This window comes from Anser cygnoides, chromosome 1, assembly GCF_040182565.1.
Source record: "Anser cygnoides isolate HZ-2024a breed goose chromosome 1, Taihu_goose_T2T_genome, whole genome shotgun sequence".
In the NCBI taxonomy this organism is placed as follows: Eukaryota; Metazoa; Chordata; class Aves; order Anseriformes; family Anatidae; genus Anser; species Anser cygnoides.
This window is the reverse complement of record NC_089873.1, coordinates 207,205,808-207,226,732: the sequence shown is the minus strand read 5'-3', so window position 1 is coordinate 207,226,732 and position 20,925 is coordinate 207,205,808. Positions and strand designations below refer to the sequence as shown.

Here is a 20,925-nt window from a genome sequence, read left to right as displayed (position 1 = left end):
GCAGTGAAATAGCATGGAAACACTGCTTGCCTTCTTCAAAGGCCTTGTTTACAAAATGTAAGGTCACTTTGGTTGGAATTGAAAATAGAAGCACAATAAGGTAGCTCCAAGGAATCACTCTGAAAGCAAACTAAACTTCAATTAAACACTTATTTAATTTTTATTTATTTATTTATTCCTGGAATTAGAGCAGCTGGAAAACTCACTGAACAAAACTGTACTTCACATCCACTTCCAAGGTGTTTTATGTAGATACATAAATCACAGTACGGTTATCGGTGAGGAAAAAAATCGTGACAACTTTTTACCATGAGTTTGGCCTCACACACAGGCTTCAAATCTGATGGGGCAGTAATTACAAAGTCTTCAGAATTGTTTGCCTGTATGGGGTGAATTCTGAAAGAATATCAGTATTCTGATTATACAGCAAGTTAAATTATCTGTTAGAGCTAAACACTCACCAAATAATCAACCTACTTTTTGTTTTGATTGGCCATACCATCAGATTAAGCTACTAATATAGAAGAAGACAGATGTCAATCACTACAGCATTTTAGCAATCTACTAATGACTAAGCTTATGCACTTTAATAATCCTGCTTATTTTAATGGCAAGAGGTGCAAAAGCTGAAAGAAAAACTGATTAGAGCAATGAATTGCTTATTTTAAAAGATGTGATTTTAGCATAAATCTATTTTTTGAAACATCTTCTGCTTGATTGCATATCATTTTTTTACCTGTGCAGTATTAGTAATTTTACTTAAAAAAATATTATATATATATATATAAAATAAACAGCAAAAGTAACAACAACAACAAAAAGAGGAACTTTCTTGAAATGTAGTAGACTCAACTCAGCTGTCTGAGACCATAGTTCTAGCAATTCTATGTGTCTGCAAGGTAGAAGGAAGTGACGGGCTAAAGTCAGGATTCCCACTTTTGATCCTCAGCATAGGTGTTTTAGTACCAAAATAGTAAGAGTGTGGTGATTCTGGGTGCCACCTCGGTAGCTAGGCTTCCAGTACACATGTGATAAGCTAGAGAACCAAGTACTCTTCTGAGGGTATGTGCTGAACTGAGTGTGCTTCACTATGTCTAAAAGGCAGAAGGATACAAACATACAACATTTTGGAAGGACAGCCTGCTTGCACACTCCAATCAAGCAGAGTGAGCAGAATCTTGCTCCACTTTAGTGCCCACCAGCCCTGAGCATAGCTACCTAAAAGGAGAAGGAAAACAGAAGGACAAGAGAGGAAAAGGAAACTTGTTGGTTGGCCCGGAGGTAATTCATCCACTCTGGAAAGGGCAGAAAGTGGTCCCAATCTTCGATCTAATGATTATTCCTATGAAATGACTTCCAAGTTAATAACTAACTAACTAACTAACTAATTATCCTAAGAATGTGGATCTGAACACTGGACTCCTGCTCACAGCTGAGTGGCTTCATCATTTCATAAGGTGTCCTCTTCTGCTTAAACAGAAATTCAGAGGAGACTTGCTGACATATTCTTTTGATTCATGGATCTGAATTCCACTCCAGCCTCCTTTTAGGCTCGAGGATCACTCAATGTAAGTAATCTATATGGAGTATCTTACTGTATAGGTGATCTTAAATATTTATATGGCTCCAAATAATTGTACTCAGAAAGAGAAAGGTAATAAAACAAACTAGAATAAATTAGTCATATACTTCTTAACATGAACTTTTCTAAGCTCAGGGGATGTGAAGTCCTAGATAAGTGCCTATAATGTTTCTAAAAATGAGAGTCTTATAACTCTTCTCCCTGAGGTCGTACAAGAGTGTACATCAAAATAGGGACTTACAGGTGGGCCACATAAGCCTCATCCAAGTGTTGCTAACACTATTTTTCCCCTCACCGCCTAGCTTTTGCAATTAAGAAAGGAGAAAACTGCAGAGACGTCACTTAATTCTAGTGGGATGCATTAACCCAGCTCTTTTATCTTTTTCTTCAGGCAAAACAACAACCTTGCTCTCTTGGACCAGATGTTACTTAAGAAGAGTCTGGGTCTTTATAGGTCCCAGATTTACTTTAGCTCCAGGCTCATGACCCCATGTACAACCTTATTGCTATTCCACAGCCTCATCATGCAAGGATAGGGACATTGTGAGTATTAACAGATATTATAATAATTTTCTGACCATGTCACAAACATTTTCTCATGTATTAGTACAGCTTGTAACAATAAAATAAAAATACAATTAAATATATATTTATCCAGTTATATATACCAATCCATACATGTACATACAAATGTATATTCCTTCTACAAAGAAAGCCCAAGCTTAAAATATTTACAGGATTTACTAACACCCATAAAATGTTCTAGAATCAGGGACAAAATAAGTTTTCTTCTTTTTCTTCTTCTTCTTCTTCTTCTTCTTCTTCTCTCTCTCTCTTTTTTTTTTTTCCTTTTTCCTTCTTTTCCTTTTTTGCCCTTGTCCATTACAAAAGCAAAAAGACCTGTCTTCTTTTTTTCATGTGGGAATAAGGAACACAGCACTTACTGCCTGCCTTACAGAGAATGAGCCAATTCCCTGTCAGATGTCTGTAAATATCAGACTCTGGCAGAGAGTTTAGGACGCAGGAAGACATGAATTTATCTAGAAACTCTTTTTATACAGAAAGGCAGGGTTGTAGGAAAGTCAAAATAACAACAGCATGTTATCAGAAGGTAGGAAGAGCTAAGCTTCAATGGAAAGATCTGACAAACATAAGATTAGACTGGCAACACATTTCCCAAGATAACAGAATCATCAAACCTGGAAAGGCAATTTCAAGACATCAGAGTTTTTGTTGTTGCTGTTCCTTATTTATTTATTTTTATTGTTGTTGGGGATGTTTATTCTGTTTGTTTTACCCCAGGTGAAGCATAGCAGCTAGGAGGTTGGAAGCAGTGATGCCATTCACACTAAATTTCTTTAAGGCTGCAAAGCAACCAACTAGTCACTTCCTTCTGTACATTTTCCCAACTTTACCCATAGTACCACAGGTGCTTGGATGTTCATATATCACCAAATTCCACATGAGCATTTAGACAGATGTTTATTGGTATTGAATCTCCCTGATGTTGCCTGCAGCCCCAATTGCCACTAGGTCACTCCACAGCTTGAATCCAGTCGGTATCATCCGCAGAACTGCTGGCAATTGAATTGACATAGGAAGAACATCCTTGACAAAGAACAATATAAAAGAAGGCTGCCTTAAAGAGACGGCTTGTCCAAAATATAACAGGGAACCTCCAAGAACCTCCAGTTTATCCCAAAGCTTTTTATTTTATTTTATTTTATTTTATTTTATTTTATTTTATTTTATTTTATTTTATTTTATTTTATTACTATTTTTTCCCCCTACGAAATTCAGCATTGGTTGACCACAGCTGAAAAACCTATCTGAAGGGAGCTAATCAGCTATTTCCAACTGCACAGCCTAGCTCACACCTGTGCTGCATTCATCTTGCCTCAGAGTAAGTCACTGATATTTGCAGCATTAAAAAAAAAATGAAGTGAAGGGAGAATCAGAGAGCCCTCTGACCTTTTAGATTGTATTATCCTGCTCTGTGTCTTAATTACTAGTTAAGCAGCAGCTGATTAATGCCATGAAATCTGAAGCTTAATAGAGATAAAACAAATGTTATGCATAAAATGAAAAAGCAGCAAAAGCTTAAAAATACACTAAATCGTCTTTGCTACCAATAAGTAACCCCAACCCCCATGTGATCATTAAGTGTCCCTAAAGATTTCAGCACTAATTTGTTTGACTTTTAGTTAAAATTAGGCAATCAATTTCTTCCCCTATGTAGTTGCTTAAGGCCACTTTCATTGTACATCCAATTTGCTCAACTTCTGTAAGGAGAACTTTAGCATATTAACAAGAGTTAGAAGTTGAGCATGTTGGATTTCAAAAATACAGTTCTAGTTCTTTCCTTATTTACTCTGAATTTAACCCTTTCGGATGGGCATATTGATTTTTCGTGTCTGCATATGCTATTTCTTCTTAATATAAGGTATTGGGCATTAAAACAGAAGTATGTGGATTGTTCTATTTTGCTCTCCATACACAGAAAATCAGATTAGGTGATGGCAATTTTTATCTTTACAAGATATTAATATTTACAAGCTATGAGGTCCAAAGGGATCTTGGCAGGCTGGAGGCATGGGCTGTCAAAAATTTCATATAGTTCAATGAGGAGAAGTGCAGGGTCCTGCACCAGGGGAGGAACAGCCCCTGGCACCAGCACAAGCTGGGAGCACGCAGCTGGGCAGCAGCTCTCAGGAAAGGACCTGGGGCTCCTGGTGCACCCTCTTCCTGGTGCACACAAGTTGAACGTGAGCCAGCAATGTGCCCTAGTGGCTAAGAAGGTTAACGTCATCCTGTACTGCAAATTCTAGGAAAAGTATTGCTAGCAGGTCAATGGAGGTAATCCTTTCCTTCTACTGGTGAGGGTTGGTGAGGGTGCACCTGGAGTGCTGGGTCCAGTTCTGGGAGGGCTACCAAGATGATCAAGGGACGGGAGCACCTCTTCTATAAGGAGAAGCTGAGAGAGCTGGGACTGTTCAGCCTGGAGAACAGGAGGATCAGGGTGATCTTATTAATGCCTATAAATAGCTGAAGGAAAGGTGCAAAGAGGCTGGAGCCAGGCTTTGTTCAGTGGTATCCAGTGCCAGAACAAGAAGCAAAAGGCACAAACAGGAACACAAGTTCTGTCTAAACATCAGGAAGCACTTCTGTGCTGTGCAGGCAATGAATCCCTGGCACAGGCTGCCCAGAGAGGGGCTGGGGGCTCCTCCTTGGGGATCTCCAGCCACCACCTGGACATGGCCCAGCCCCCTGCTCAGGGTGGCTCTGCTGGAGCAGGGCTGGCACCAGAGGGACCCAGAGCTGCACTCCAGCATCAGCCATTCCGTGATTCCGTGATTCTGTGATTTGGAATATCTTCCCTTGCAGCAATTCAGAAATTATTAGCAAATATCTGCAAATGTAACTTCTTCCATATGAACAACAACAAAAAAAAGTTCCATAGGCAAAAATAAAAAAGAAAAAAAAATCACATTCCTCATGCCTTTCTGAGCAGTCCTACCTGGAAAGCTGGAATTCTTCTACTGACCCCAAATATTTCTAGTTACTTATATATTCTCTCAGAAACTTTGTGGGAGAACACAGAAATAAATAAGTAGTTAGAGTAGATATTTAATTCCCTTGTACACTCAAGCTTATATTTATTTCCAGGAACATTTTCACTGGCCAGAGATAAAATATTGACTGTGCCAGGGTCAATTCAGGGTCAATCTCTAATGCTGTTTAGCTGACATTCATTTCTCATATTTCTAAGTTCACATTAAGTAATTAACTGCTTAAATAATTGCTTGATTTGAGTACTTACATTTTAATATTAATCAATGCAGTCATTTTTTAAGAAATATAGTACTTAAAATGAGATTCAAACATGACACCAAAGCAATTTATTAAGTAATTAAAATTATTCCTAGATGTGACAAATTAAATACTTTAAATAATTCAATTAAAATATGATTACTGCCTTAGTTTAAAATTTTAAACTATCATAGACAGTCAACCATTAAACAGTAAATAATGAATAAAACCTGAAAAGATGACCATAAATGTTTGGATTATTTTGCCATTGGATCTAAGACTTCAAGGATTTAATTTGTTAGCAAATTTTAGCCTCTTGGAGACAGTGAGGTTTTCTGCTGATTAACAATGGGCAAAGCAAGCATTATTTTAAATGGGAACTAATAAGACTCTCCAACAGCTACTTTGCTCCAGCTTGTTGCTCCCCTAATGGGACATGTATTGTAGATCACAAAATGGACCAGAACCCAAACTGATGATTCTACAGACTGGAGCTTCCAAAAAATGAGCAAAACCAACAGACCACAGGGGATAAGGAGAAAACTTCACATATCTTTATTTATCACTAATCACTACTGAAATGAGTGACACACAGTTTGTGTGAGTTACAGATGTGAGAAGTAGTCGTGGGGCGACTTGCAACAGAAAGCCAAGCTTCGCAGTAAGCACTTTCTGCAGCGTCTCCATTCCTGGCTGTACTGCTGGGAGGTTAATGGTCTGGAGTCTGAACTGCTTCCTCAGCTGCTAGCTGAACACATTACAGCTGAGATGCACAAACAGGTAAATTTGGCTGTAGAGAGATTTTCATAACAGCTGCTATGCATGTGAATACACCAGGTGGGATTCAGCTCAGTGAACTTTAGCCATTGCAGAGAAACTTTCTTTAAAACTCTTCTATGAGTTTTCTCTATGCTGAAAAGAGCTGGACAGGCTCTTGGAACTAGGACATGATTTGTCTCATATTGCAATAGAATATATTGCAATATAGCATCTGTGGGTACATCCATGCTGTCAAACAAAGCACATCCCTAATTTGCTTCCTGACTGCATATTCTCTGTGTGATACTGTATTCCCAGATTTATTTATTATTATTTTTTTAGTAAGTTCTACATAAAAAGAAGCCTCGATGTGGTTCTACAGAAAGTTTACTTTAAGTCTTGCACCCTAGGTGTAGTATAGATGAGGCTAAGACATGTTTGTGCTGTGCACTCAACTGTTTCCTTAACACTCATCCGACAGCCTTTGCACACCCATGTCAGGGCCCTCTCCAAGGCACATAACACTAGCCTGAGCACCAAACTGTAAAAAGCAACATTCTGGCAGTGTGAGTAATAGCCCTTCTTGTCTTTCAGATACTTCATCCATGTGCGTGTTTAGAGGTGGAGGGCTTAGAGCTGCAGGGAGCACCTAGGTCCTAGGCACGTTGCTGGGCTGTTAGCTAGCTCTGCACAGTATAAATAAAAGGCTCTTTACAAATACCTGGCTTGGGAGTGAAGAGTTACCCCATCTGGGCAAAGGGGACAGATTCAGAGAGAAGAGAGAAGTTCTTTCTCAGAACAGAGTCTAGAAACATAACTTAGGTTAGATGCCCATCTTCTAAATAACCAAGCTGAAAATGGTGCTCCTTACCTTGGTGTCCAGAAGCAGCTTGATAACAAACCTCAGATTTTTTCTTTCCTCTAAATTAGTTTGCAGAGAAGAACAACAGCAATAATGCCCTCCCCTCCTCACTCTCCCTTCCCCTCCCCCCCCCCCCCCCCCAAGAACACTCCACAAATATTGTTAGATGGATCACATAGCATGCAGTCAGGAATCATTTAACACTAAAGTGTCTGACAGTGGTCTATTACGTTTGCTGCCTGACTTGTAACTGCTCAGATCTGCACAAAATGAAGCATTACAAAAAGTACTGTCCTTCAACTGGAATTAAATCTGCAGTTCTACAAATAAAGAAGTTTTATTTAGATTGTCATATAGAAAATACAATTTTTTGCAAGTATGTGGAAGTATATATGAATATATATGCATAGTCTAAAGTTTGCATATGTACTTATCTGCATGTATATGCTTGCAAACAAATTAATATGTATAATTATATATAAATTCATATACATAATCAATTTTTCTATTATTATTTATTTATTGATTGATCAGAGGAATTCCAAATGCTTGGATTACCCTGCAACTAGCCAACTAGCAGCAGTATCTTCTTTCTATCTTCAAGAAAAGTAAGGAAATAGATTTATTTTTTTTTCCTATGGGAAAATTCCACAGGAAATTGCAAGAAATTACAGAAAACATTCAAATTTGTTGAAATCTATGGATTTCAGTATATTATTCACATCATTCAAAGTTGTCTGATTGTACATCATGTATGAGCTTTAGTTTGAATTTCACCATGGCAAATGATCTCCAAATTGTATATATTCTCTTTCATCTATCCCCATTTTCATAAGTGATAAGTGATTAAATACTATCTACACAGAGGAGAATCCTAGTGCTCTGAGGCAGCAGACAAGAAATACACTTTACAAGTGAGAAAGAAAAGATAATGTGGAAGGTCTTGTCAGGTGAAGATTCTCTTGGCTCATTACATGTATAGAATCTCATTAAAAATGTTGTTGGTTTCTTTACAGTTTGTTAAGAAAAATATTTGTCAAAAAGTTATTTATTTATTTATTTATTTATTTATTTTGGGGGGGAAATAACTATGAAAAAGACATACATAACGAGGGTTACTGCTTTAAAAATCCTGTATTCAAGTAATTGCTGTTTATGTAAAGACCAAGCTTGTGGTTGTTCTTTCGCTTGACAGCTTTCCATTTAAGTGCATGACTGTGTGTCAACACCTTCAGAAGTTTCTAAATGGCTTTGTTTTCAACTAATAACAAGAATCATTTCTTTCTCTTAAGCATTGTTTCTCTTCTCATATACATCAGCTTTCCTCCATTGAGTTACTGAAGTTAGACCCAGTTTCAATCATGTACATAAAGGAGAAATCGCCCTTATTGCCCTGTCCTGATTGCAACACAATTAAACAGATGTAACTATTGAAATTCTGCTTTACTGAGGCATAATTAATATCAGAGTGAGGCCACTACACCAGTCATAATATACCGAGTCATTGTTATATACCTGCATAGGAGAACAAAGCAGTTTGGTAGATATTTCTGAGATAACTTTGAGCAAGACAAAATATTTCTAGGAGTCTGTGGTTCTAGCATGGATTGAAAACGCAAAATACTGAGATAGTGTGATACACTAGTCCAATAATCTCTACCTCTCAGCAGAGATAATGGATTAAGATGCAACTATATCAACACAATTATAAATGCTTTTTGTTCCAAATAGTTTTCCTTAAGGCAAATCTCTACATTCTACCTTTAGGATGGAAGTCTCAGTTCCATTTGAACCATGCTGAAATATTCATTTGAGTTCGAAAGGACAAAGTTTCTCCTGAAAATCCAATATTCTACATAATTCCAAAAATGTGTTACATTTGGAGAGGTAGCAATAAATTAAAAACCTCTAGAGCATATATTAGGGACATTGTTTCATCAAACTTCTATTTACTTAAAGTTAATAGTTCGGAATTCAGCCCAACTTGTGGATCCAACCTACTGCTGAAAGACAAATGATGTGGTATCCAAGCTATGATGCTGCAGTAGTTACAGCAGTGTAATTGTGGCATCAATGAAGCATGAATGCTGTCTAATTATCATAATTGAAACTCTTGCAATTATGCTGTCATTTCATTTATATTAACATATTTGGTTGAGGTATCAAGGTATCCAGGTTCTATAGGTTAAATCAAGATTCACTTCTCTGCATTCACTTTGATAAACCATACACTTTGCTGTATACTTGAGATTTAATTGTGAATAGTGAGTGTTCTGCACAGGTGGGAGGCATTTTGCGGGAAAGGTGTCAACAGCATTTCTAATTTTAGCCATATCCTCATTCTCTTAGATATAACAGTAAGTCCGGAAGATGCTTTCCCACCCCTTTGTTTTATTTAGTTTACCAATACATTCTTTTGCCTACACATCGCAGACGAAATCATATGAAGCTTGTTCATACCAGTAGCAACTAAACCTTATTATTATCTCCTAGCTGATTACCATGGAATGCATGTGTTATCCAGAACTCTTGTTAAGTGCCATCCTATGAAAAAGCACCTTCCCAGAAAGCATTAACTTGATGTTTATTTGATCACTTGTAGATAGGTGTTTTTGCATTTAATGAGGCAACAGCAGTTATTATGCTCAGCTCACACATTGAAACTGAAAGGCTAATCTTTGGAGGATGTTTCTAGATTTTTATACTGCAGTTTTGGATCTGTGACCTTTTCTGGGATGACTATAAAATGCAGGTATGCTAATGAGTATCATACCACTGTTTTTTTTGTTTGTTTGTTTGCTTGCTTTGTTTTGTTTTGTTTTGTTTTCCAATCATTCTTTTCTCTCAGTTTCTATGACTTCTTGTTGCATTTTTCTGTTGTCTCTGAAGCAGATAATAGTTCTTCATTATAGGTTTTATGCAAAGCTGTGTATTCTGATAAGGATATATGATCCCTGACTGGAGTTTTTAGGCAGTACTGTCATGAAATACTTTGGCAGATGAAAGCATTCACCCTCAGTATGTTTGCAGATGATACAGTCCAGTGAAAGTGTTGAACTTCTCGAGGTTAGGAGGACTCTGTAGAGGGATCTGGATAGACTAGACTGATGGTTTGAGGCCAGCCATATGAAGTTCAACAAGGCTAAGTGACGGATCCTGCACTTGGGGCACAACAACCCCATGCAGTGCGACAAGCTAGGGGAAGAGTGGCTGGAAAGTTGCCCACTGAAAAAGGGATCTGGGGGTATTGATCAATAGTCAGCTGAATATGAGCCTGCAGTGTGCTCAGGTGGCCAAGAAGGCCAACAGCATCCTGGTTTGTATCAGGAGCAGCGAAGTCATCAGGACTAATGAAGTGATTGTCCCTTTGTACTTGGCTCTGAGGAGGATGAATCTCAAATACTGTGTTCAGTTTTGGGACCCTCACTACAAGAAGGACATGTCCAAAGAAGGGCAACAAAGCTGGTGAAGGGTCTAGAGAGCAAGTCTTATGAGGAACAGTCGAGGGAGCTGGGGCTGTTTAGACTAGAGAAAAGGAGGCTCAGGGGAGACCTTATTGTGCTCAACAATTACCTTAGAGGAGGCTGTAGCGAGGTGAGGATTTGTCTCTTCTCCCAAGCACCAAGTGAGAAGCACAAAAAGAAATGGCCTCAAGTTGTGTCAGAAGTTTAGGTTGGATATTAAGAAAAATTTCTTCACTGAAAGGGTTGTGAAGCATTGGAACAGGCTGCCCAGGGAAGTGGTTGAGTCACCATAGGATGGCTAGATTAGTAGCTAACCAAAAAAGGTGAGCAGTAAGAAGGAAAAATAGTCAAAAGTGCCAGAGATTTTACATGAGATAGCTACAGAAGAGAAGGATGAAAAAATATGGAAATAAGGGTTAAAAGGAAGAAAAGCAGAAGAAAAAAAAATGCCCAAGAGAAGTTATGATACCAAAATGAAATGACCTGTCTTAGCCATACGGTGATTCAATGAAGAAAGAGGAGTGTAAATACCAAAAAAAAAAAAAAAAAGTGTACTCTTTAAAGTATGACATTAATAGAATTAAGTAAAAAAGCAGAAACTCTGTTCATTAAAAGCACCACATAAATTCTATGATAGCTAAAGAATGAGAAATAGGGACATTTTCTATTCCAATGGTTTAAAAGTTTTCAAAACAAACTGTCTGTATAAGTAGTACCTGTCAGAACAGTACTTATATACCATCCGTGAACACAGAATTTAGACTACTTTTTTTTCTTTTTCATTTTTTCCCTTTTCCTTTTTTCTTTTTTTTCTTCCCCTTCCCCTTCCCCTTCCTCTTTCTCTTTTTCTTTTAGCATGAATGTTCTTAAAGAGTAAATCTCAAACTTGTAAATGTCTGAAAAGTAAATGATGATTATTATTTTTTTTCAGTATAGACACTTCAATTTTAAATGTCTGAATATGACACTTAAATATTAATAAAAGTTTGTTAGTCCAATCAGGGAGCAAAACCCATTCCTAATAATTTGACTCTAAGAAAGCAAAGCATTGCTTGTAAATCTGAAATGTCTTCATTGCATCTGTACCTGAATACTTACTTACCAATAATTACATTTTTTAAGAAAACTGCAAGTATGTGTTATACAAAAGATGTGAGAATTTCAAACAATTATTCTTGATCTAATCTGAGAACAAAATGATGGGACTCTGTAGAATATAAAGTTTGTAGATTTTTTTTTTTTTTTTTTTTTGGTGGTTTGTTTATTTAAATGACAGCATACTCATATATTAAAATCCAGAAAAATCTGGATTTCAGGAGGATTTGAATCTCCTCTGTGCTTGGTAAACCTCTGATTACATCTGATACAGAGTCCAGGAGCTATATGTTTCCTCCAAAGACCTGTCAGTGACTAAAATGTAGCACAGGATTTTGAGCTCATACCAAAAAGCAGTAACATGAGTTAGACCAAGTTGCTTATGATTCCTGCTGAATTGACTGGTCAGTAAGAACATGGACAAATGCTGACTTGCTCAGTTACTTGTAATTACTACAGGATAAGATATCAAGGTACAATCTTATAAGTAGAAACATAATTCAGGCCTATTATAGCATATATTGTACAGGAGCACTGCAGTGGAGGGGAAAGGCAGAAGGGGGCTTGTTTGGCGCACAGAGCAATAGTAGACACAATAGCAGGTGTCTACTATTGGAGGTGGAACTTGGGATATTGCCTGACCTATGATGGATCTGGGCCCAGCTTCATGGTTGTGTGGGGAATCCTGAAGGAAGCTAGGAGGAAGTTCTGATGTTTCCAAGGAAAAGATAGGAGCTCTTAGTGGTATTTGGGTTACTGTCCATGAGGAAGGTGAGGAAGGTGTTGATCCTGGGGCAGTTAGGTGACAAGGAAGATCTAGGGATATAAGGCTCCCAGAAAGAAATTATAAATAAATACAAATATATATATATATGTATATATATATATAATAATAATAATCCAATGTGGTTATTGTCTGGCATTCGTTTCAGTTGGAAGTCACTGCTTTACACGGAAGGACTTCTAAATCCTCCTTTGGAAGCTGTTCCAACTAGCGTTGGCATAGTTGCTTATTCCCCAAGCATGAAGGACAGAGTAGTCAAGGCTGTTTTCTTAACAATTCGTCCCTATTGTAATGGAGTCTTCAGTGCCTGTACGCTGACCTAAGAAATAGCCTTTACCAGAGAATTTGAGCAGAGACACTTCTTTGATCCCAGGATCAAAGTTTTGATGTCCCAAAAGTCAGGATGGAGGATCATTCATCCCTTGGTATGACCCAATCTTGTTATATCCCAGGTTGCCCAGAGAAGTTGTGGATACCCCATCCCTGACAGTGTTCAAGAGCAGGCTGGACAAGGCCCTGGTCAACCAGCTCTAGTGAGTGGCATCCCTGCCCATGGCAAGGGGGTTGGAACTGAATGATCTTTAAGGTCCCTTCCAACCCAAGCCATTCTATGATCCCCAAATTTTTATGTATGTTCCAGATTTTTTTGGTTAACATCACTTATAACAACTATTAAAGATTCATGAGCTACCTGCAGTAGTCGCTGACAAGTTTCTGATAAATTCAGTAATATGTATATATTTATGTGAAAGTGTTATTTTTCTACCTAAATTTGCACAAGAGTCACGTATGGAAGTTTATCACAGATCTGACAGTCTGTTGGAGATGTTTCATGTGTAGTATGTATCCCATTTGTTCAGTCAAGTTAAGCACAAGGACATATTCTAAGGATTCTTTTTTACTCTTTTTCTTTTTTTTTCCTCTTTTGTTTTGTGGTCAGGAGATGATTCTACCTCAAGACATTAATATTTTTAAAGCTGAGCTACAACAACTGTTTGGGAAAAAAAAAAATACAGGTATTAAATATTGAGTTTAGGAAGAAACGAAACAACAACAACAACAAATAAGCAATCAAACAAACAACAACAATGAATCCCTTAGGTAGAAAATGAGCACCTGTGGCTTATGTAGCTCCTGCCAGAGACTGGGTCTGATTTGACAATCCAAGACACTTGACTAAAGAAAAACTTCTGTAGTTTCATGAAATTTATATACATGTTTTGATGGATCAACTGATTGAATTGCAGAGAGGTAATCTGTTAGAAAGATCAAATTTCTGTAAATATACTTTTCTTTTTCTCTTTGTACACCTGCTTCTAAGAAAAGACAGTAAAAAAAAAAAAGTTTATTATTCTTTGTAGTGTTATCACTTTACATTTGTTTCAAGGTTTTCATGTTGATTTTTGAATTCTGACAAAGCATTATTTCATTTGTGATACTGAGAATTTATATATATATATATATAAAACAGCAACAACAAACAACTACAATAAATAAATAAATAAATAAATAAAATGATCTAGTTTTGCGCTTCACAACACGATGCAACAAATCAGGTTTTAAAACCTGATACCACGCATAAGCAGAAGATTTTACCACCAAGCTATATGAGCTGCTGAAACAGTAGGCATCTTGAAGTGATGTGTTAATGAATAGCTTTTTGGCATGCAGTGTGCAGTGTGTCTGAAACTCAACAGTCTCCATCAGATTGTAATAAACAGATGTAAAATAGCGTATTTAAGACCTGACCAGTAGCTTATCTGATTCTTCTTGTGAAAGTCTTTCTGTATGGCAGGATGAACCCAGATGGATGAAAAGAGAATAATTCATCTCATATGAGAGAGAAAACCTACTTTAAGGACCCCATATCTTCAAAGGACCATTTACACCCACACTTCCTAAGTGTGCTTCTATCTTTCTATCTGCTTTATCTGAACTTTGCTTTTTTTTTTTTTTTTTTTTTTTTTCTCACAAAGAATAGATTGTCCAAGAAACTTTATCACAGAGGTCTGGAAGCTTGACAGAAGAAGCATTACCTAAACCATAGCTACCACAGCACCAAAGCAAGAGTGATTCTCATCACTAGACTGAATCCCTCCCTCAGAAAGGTCCTAGAGGAGGTCTTTTTTTTTTTTCTTTTATTTTTCTTTTATTTTTCTTTTTTTTTAATAATAAAAGCAAACAATTGTATTCATACCAAAAACATAACTATGTATTCACACCAAATACAAATACAGAAGACATCAGTCAACACCAGTAAAGCAGTTTGATAAAATGGAGTTTTTTTGTACAATAGTGAACTCTTAAATATCACTGCTCTAACAGGTGCTTGAGGAGGGTTGAAGAAGGGCATACAGATAAACTTCTGATTAATAAGACAGTAAAAACAGAAGGTATAATGCTATGTAACAGAAAGCCTTAATTTTCACCATAGGACCAAATTTTGTCTTCTTGCTAATAGAAGGCCACAAAACTCCTCTGCTTTGTATTACTTTGAATTTAAAGATACACCTGAAACTGCTCTCTGTTTATTATGCTTCTAACTATCTTAAGCAGAAGTTGATCTTTCATGAACAATTGTTGCCTAGCAATGATACTTCCCCTGTAATTTAGTGAGTACGCAGGTTCTTAATTATGCAGAAATTATTTTTGAGTTCTTGTGTTGTTTCTTTTTATCATGACATCTTCATTAACAGCTGGCCTAAATAAGGATGCAAGACAAATTTCAACCTCCATTTCAGTGCAGGAATAAGTAGAATTAGGACCCAAATATCTGCCACAAGAACACACTTATTTTGGTAAAGTTCTCATTGATCTTGGTCAGGCAGAATTCAATTTTCTATCAAGGTGTCACAAGGTCATCACAGCTGTCTGTGTCTTCCCTGTTATGTGGCTTGCTGGACACATGGTGTCTTGGTTTTCCAGTCTTTGTGAAATAGTTTGTCTTCTACTGTCAAAGGATCAACTTACTGGTTTGATAACATCTAGATGTTAAAGAATACAGGTACAGAAACATTATAAAATCATATTTGTCTTGTTTCTCTTTGACCCTGGAAGCTGCCATAAAGAATAGTAACACTACATGGTGTGTTTGTGTGGGTATGCACCACTTAAAGAGTGTCTAAAGAGGCTTCCCCAGGCAACCGAGGGAACTCAGAGCAGCTGAATTAGGAAATGCGTGGAAAAATGTCCTTTCCCAGCTGAAAAGAAAGAAAAGACAGCAGCCTCCTACACACAGAATACTAGTTTGGATGCCAAAATCTATGTTGAGTGAGTATTCCAGTATGTATTTAATATATAGTGATTCTGGATCATAAGACAGAAAATTGTCAAGAGAACAAACATACAACATTTGTCTACAAATTATGTTTTTGGTCAAGAGTGTACTTTAAGTGACATGGAATCTTTCTAAATATTTATATAATTATAAATGAAAACATCTGAATCACAAAACTTTAATTGTCTCAGTGTTTTCATTTGGGTTCTAGACTGGACTACAATCTGTGTGTGCACTGAAATTCCTTATGAAATTGTAAGAATATCATGTGTCACTGGAACAGAAGCCAGTCAAAAGAAAAGACAGAAAAAGGTGGAGCACAGGATAGACAAATTGTATCTTTCATGAGACCCTGCAATATCATTTTGAAAAACTAGTATTTTATTTTGGTTGAAATATTTCACGTTCTGGAAGAAAACTTCAGATGAAAAACTGATATGGTAGGAGACAGGAAGCCTAATCTTTGTGGTATTCATTTTATGAAACCTAAAAATTAGAGCAATATTTAGGAACTGCACTCATTTATGGAGTTCACTAACTCACTGGCAACTCACTGGCAATACCAGCTCTGAGTAAGAGAAAGAGAACTTAATGCAAGTTCTCTTGCCTCTCCATCTTCCTGAGGTGCATCATGTACAGTACCTCAATAAATAAATGAATAAATAAATAAATTCCTTAGTCTTTTAATTCTGTTCCTTTGAATTCTTAGCAGAGTAGTAGCCCTCCCCTGTCCCCTGAATTCAGTGAACTGTCCAGGATTTTGGAGTAAGTATATGCAGTAAGTTCAACAATGTCCCAGATTCATGAACAATTATTATGCATTAACATTACATAAATTGATAGCATGTCCCTCCTTAAATCTTGTGTTCAATTCTGGTCATATCATCTTAAAGAAAAGATAATAGAAGTAGAAAAGGTCTGTAGTAGGGCAACAAAAATTGTTAAAGGCATGAAATGACTGCCATGTGGTGAGAGATGAAAGATCAGGACTGTTTAATTTCAGAGTTAAGCAAGAGTTGATGTCACAGGTATTCATTAAATCAGAGATGTCATGAAAGTCAAATGAGTGTTGTTATTTACTCCATATAACACTGAAGAGAAATACAAAGTGTTTTTTTGTTTTTGTTTATTTTCCCCATTATCCCATCATCTGAAAAGAAGTAGATATTTTGTACAACACAGTTCACGAAGAAAAGTACTCACCACAACAAAATACCACTGAATCAAATGACTCAAAAATAGAACCTCCATTACTCTGAGAAATTAATACAATAACTTTAGCAATATTGGACAGAATATAAAACTGGAAAGAATAAGAAAAGAAAAGAAAAAAAAAAACATATGACCAAGTAAGTCATTACCCTTCCTGAGTATTGACCAGGCTTCAGGGGCTGTACCACTCCTGCTCTCGCCCACATGTATGGTGTGTACAAGTTGTTCCTTGTTTATGTTTTTCAGATAGTTGCATACTATTAAAGGGTGTGTCTGGTGAAGTTATACCATAGATGTTTAGTTCCAATATTTTTGCCTTATCATTAGCATGATATGAAAAAGTCCACCTCTGTACTTTATGTATTCTCTTTAGATTGCTGTTCAGAGAGAGATAATCAGATAATCACCTCCATATCATCTTTTGCGTTACATTTGCCATTCCAGCTTACTCAAACTGGCTGACAAAATTTGCCTCTAAATCTCTTTAAAATATAAAAACTCTTTCAAATAAACTTAGTCCATATCAAACAAACAAACAAAATCACTCTATCTTATGCAAGCATTCCCTAGTTATGCTTTTGAAAATCAAGGTACTTGCACTCTACTCACCCACCATGTTGAAAAAAGAATAGTTTCAAACCCGCTATCCCAAGACAGAGATTCAATGGAAGTATTATGGTCTAAGTGTGATCATACCATTCTCTTGAAATAGGGTGACAGCTCCCTATACCAAAAGAGCTTCACAGTTCAGCTCAATATTTTAACATTGACTCAGCTGAGCAGAATAAAATGAATGAGACAAGAGGGGCTTGAATGTTAACATACTGTCTATGATCATACAAAGGAGATGAATGTCAGGGATGCATCTTGTCACTATTCATTCAAACATTACAGATGAGCTCACACACAATCTATTGTATTTATTGTAGCTATTTTTATCTCCAAAATGTGGCATTGCTTAAAACTCAGGTTTAGTCTTGAAGAATCACTGCACTAAGTTTTGTACAGGGGCACACAAATAGACAGATCCTTAACTTGATCAACTCCAGAAAGATGCTTATTATTCCCAGATATGATTCCATGTTCTTTTAGTTTGTTCTTTTATCTTATTTTTTCCCTTAATAACAAAAGTACTTAATTTAGTACCTTTGGAAAAATGTTTTATAAATATTAATTGCTATGTTTCATATAAAATATTTAATAGAATGGTTTTGTTGCAAGCTGAAAATACAATGCAAGTGACAAGTCATAAAGCACAAAGCTAGGTTAGTCAAAAGTCAACTGTGATATATATATATATGTATATATACTTATATTAGCTTTCTACAAAGAATCATATAAGACAATGGCAGCTGATGGAACCATTTTCGGCTAGTCATCTTATGGGAGAATAGTCCACATAATCAGGATTTTTACCTGTTCAAATGTTCATTTAGCTTTGATACATTTCAAGCCTGTTTGATACATTTCAAGCACTTTCAAATGAAGCTGACTAAATGGATACAAGTCAGAGATCAGCAGGAGCTATAGGAGAAGTAAAAGACCTGAAGGCAGAAAAACTGAAGCCAAGGCAGCAGCCTGAGAGTATTAGACTCCAGAGCACCCACAGCAGCACAAGCTCTTGCAAATATGCCACATTCAGGAGATGTTTCAGAGTTCACTTCTTGCTGACAAAACCATTTAAAAATGGGTCGCCAATCAGTAGGAAATCAGGCTCCCTTCATGAGTTTTGGTAGTGCTCATTCAAATACTTTTTTGTTTGTTTGTTTGTTTTTGTTTTTTGCTGATTTCATTCTCAGTTTTCCCTTTTGTTTCTTTCCAAAGAAAACAGACCAGTTCATATAGGTGATGTCTCTGCTTATTTTAATAATTATGGGCCTTCAGATATGTCAAAGACCCATGCTATTTACAAGAAAGAGCAATGGTTTTGAACTAAGAAGGAGCAGGTTTGGGTTAAATATAAGGAAAAAATTCTTTACTGCGAGGTTGGTTAAATACCAGTTGGTATATTAATTGCCCATGGTAATTAGCAGGGGTTGCCCAGTGAGGCTGTGGATGATCCAGCCCAGGAATTGTTCAAGTTCAGGTTGGATGGGACTTTGAGCAACCTGATCTAGTAGAAGGTATCTGTTCCTGTGGCAAGGGGGTTGGAACTAGGTGATCTTTAAGGTCCCTTCCAACCCAAACCATTCTATGATTCTACGATAAACATATTCAAATATATATGGTCTTTCTTGATTTTCCACACATTTATAGCAATAAATGACAGCAAACAAACAAACAAAAATTGATTATCTGTGAGCTAGAATATCTTTTTCTGTTCTCCATATCAGTTATTTGATAATTTCTCTCCACTATTTAGTTATGTTTGAGTACCACACAACCCTGACTACAAATATATAGACATTAAAAATAATATAAAAATAAAATATATAAACTAAAAATATATAAAGAGATATTAATAACGAGACTGATAACTTTTCATGGACTGATTCACGATTCCTCAGCTAAAGCATTTCAAAAATCGTAGAATTATTAAGGAGGAAACAAAAAAAAATCAAAGATCAAATATGACTAAAGATTTGCTGAAGGATCGCCTTCAAAAGGCATAATGTATCATGCCTATAAGGCACATTATGAAATGTTAAGTTATATTATTAAAGGAAAAAGAACAAACAAGTGACAGCACAAATCACACAATACAGACTGGCTTAGTGCACTGTAGGATTTTTGCACTGCAATAAAATACTGGTTTTAGGTACATTTTTATCCTCATTGACTATACTAGAAATGTGCAACAAATAGTCCCTAGATTTGACTTTTAAGACAGCACATTAGCTTAGGGAACTTCTTTTGTAAGAAACTGGAGGAAGCAGAGTTGTAATTGGCATTGCCTGCCCTTTGGAATCTTCTCTGGGTTTACATTAATAACATGGAAATCTACTAGCCACAAAGGAGTCTTTTTTTTTTTTTTTTTTTCTGTTTTCTTTTTGTTGTGTTGTGGGGTTTTTCAGTTTGTTTGCGGATTTTTTTTTTTTAATGTTTATTTTTAGGTGCATTGTTAAATATTGCTTTTAATGTTACACAAATTTTCTCAGAAGGGTTTAACACATTGTAAGATGTTTCCACTCTTACTGTGGCTTACATAGTTCTAGCCTTTTGTTTTAGCACATACATGTTCACTGAAGAGAGAACCTACAGGTGCTGTTCCATGACGCAGAAGATAGACACATATCTGTCAGTCAGTGTTACTGTTGTTTCCAGGAAGGATTTGCACTGCCTTGTGCACTGAATTAAGAGGTCATTATGTGAAGGTTTTCCATAACTGCAAGTAATGGAGGCTGTGGAAGATGAATAAAGGAGGAAGTTTAAAAAATCTCTTGAAGCAGTCAGAAAGGACTATTTCACATGCATGACTATTGCTTTAGAAGAAAAAAAAAAAGTTAGAAAACATTCATGAAGATTTCATTCTGAGGTTAATGGGCCAATGGGTTTCATGGGCCATCACATTGCACCATAGTCTTGGCTTTCTCTATCAGAATTTGCATATGGCTGCAAGCTTTAGCAAGGGTAAAACTGATACACAACTATAAGCATTTGGTTTTACCTGACCGTACCATGTCAAACAGTGCAATTTGTGTGAGTGTTTGTATGCATGTGTGTCACTCTGTGTAAACTTCCACATATTATATTTGGAATATAAATTGTATATATCTCCCTGAAAATAAAGAAAAGCTAAAACAAGTTATCTAGTGAAAAAAAAAGAAAAAATCTAATGAGGAAGTGTCATGCTAGACTGAAAACATTAGCAAGTCATTACTGCTGCAACTGTAATTACTAACAGGTTTTTTTTTTTATGTTTTTTTTTTTTCAAGTACCATGATTTGACTTCCAATTTCTTTTTCTGAATGAAGGTCCAAGTAATATACAATTAGTTAAAAAACCCTTGAAGGAAACTGAGGCCATCACTAGATCAATTAATCTTCATGTTCTTTACACTCTTGGGAAGTTTATATTTCCTATTAAAACCCCACACATCAAACTCCTGTAGTTTCTGATTCATTGTTTTCTTTTCATGGG

General features: G+C 36.4%; 1 protein-coding gene and 1 long non-coding RNA gene across 7 annotated transcripts in view; one reads left to right on the top strand and one right to left on the bottom strand.

Moving 5' to 3' along the window:
- TENM4 (teneurin transmembrane protein 4) overlaps positions 1–20,925 on the bottom strand; it is a 1,678,763-nt gene that overhangs the window by 1,037,180 nt on the left and 620,658 nt on the right. The gene's annotated exons all lie outside the window — the stretch shown is intronic.
- Positions 752–19,042, top strand: LOC136789641 (uncharacterized). Its single transcript, XR_010828449.1, has 3 exons — positions 752–1,568; positions 1,974–2,125; positions 14,333–19,042. It is a non-coding gene; the product is annotated as an uncharacterized lncRNA (long non-coding RNA).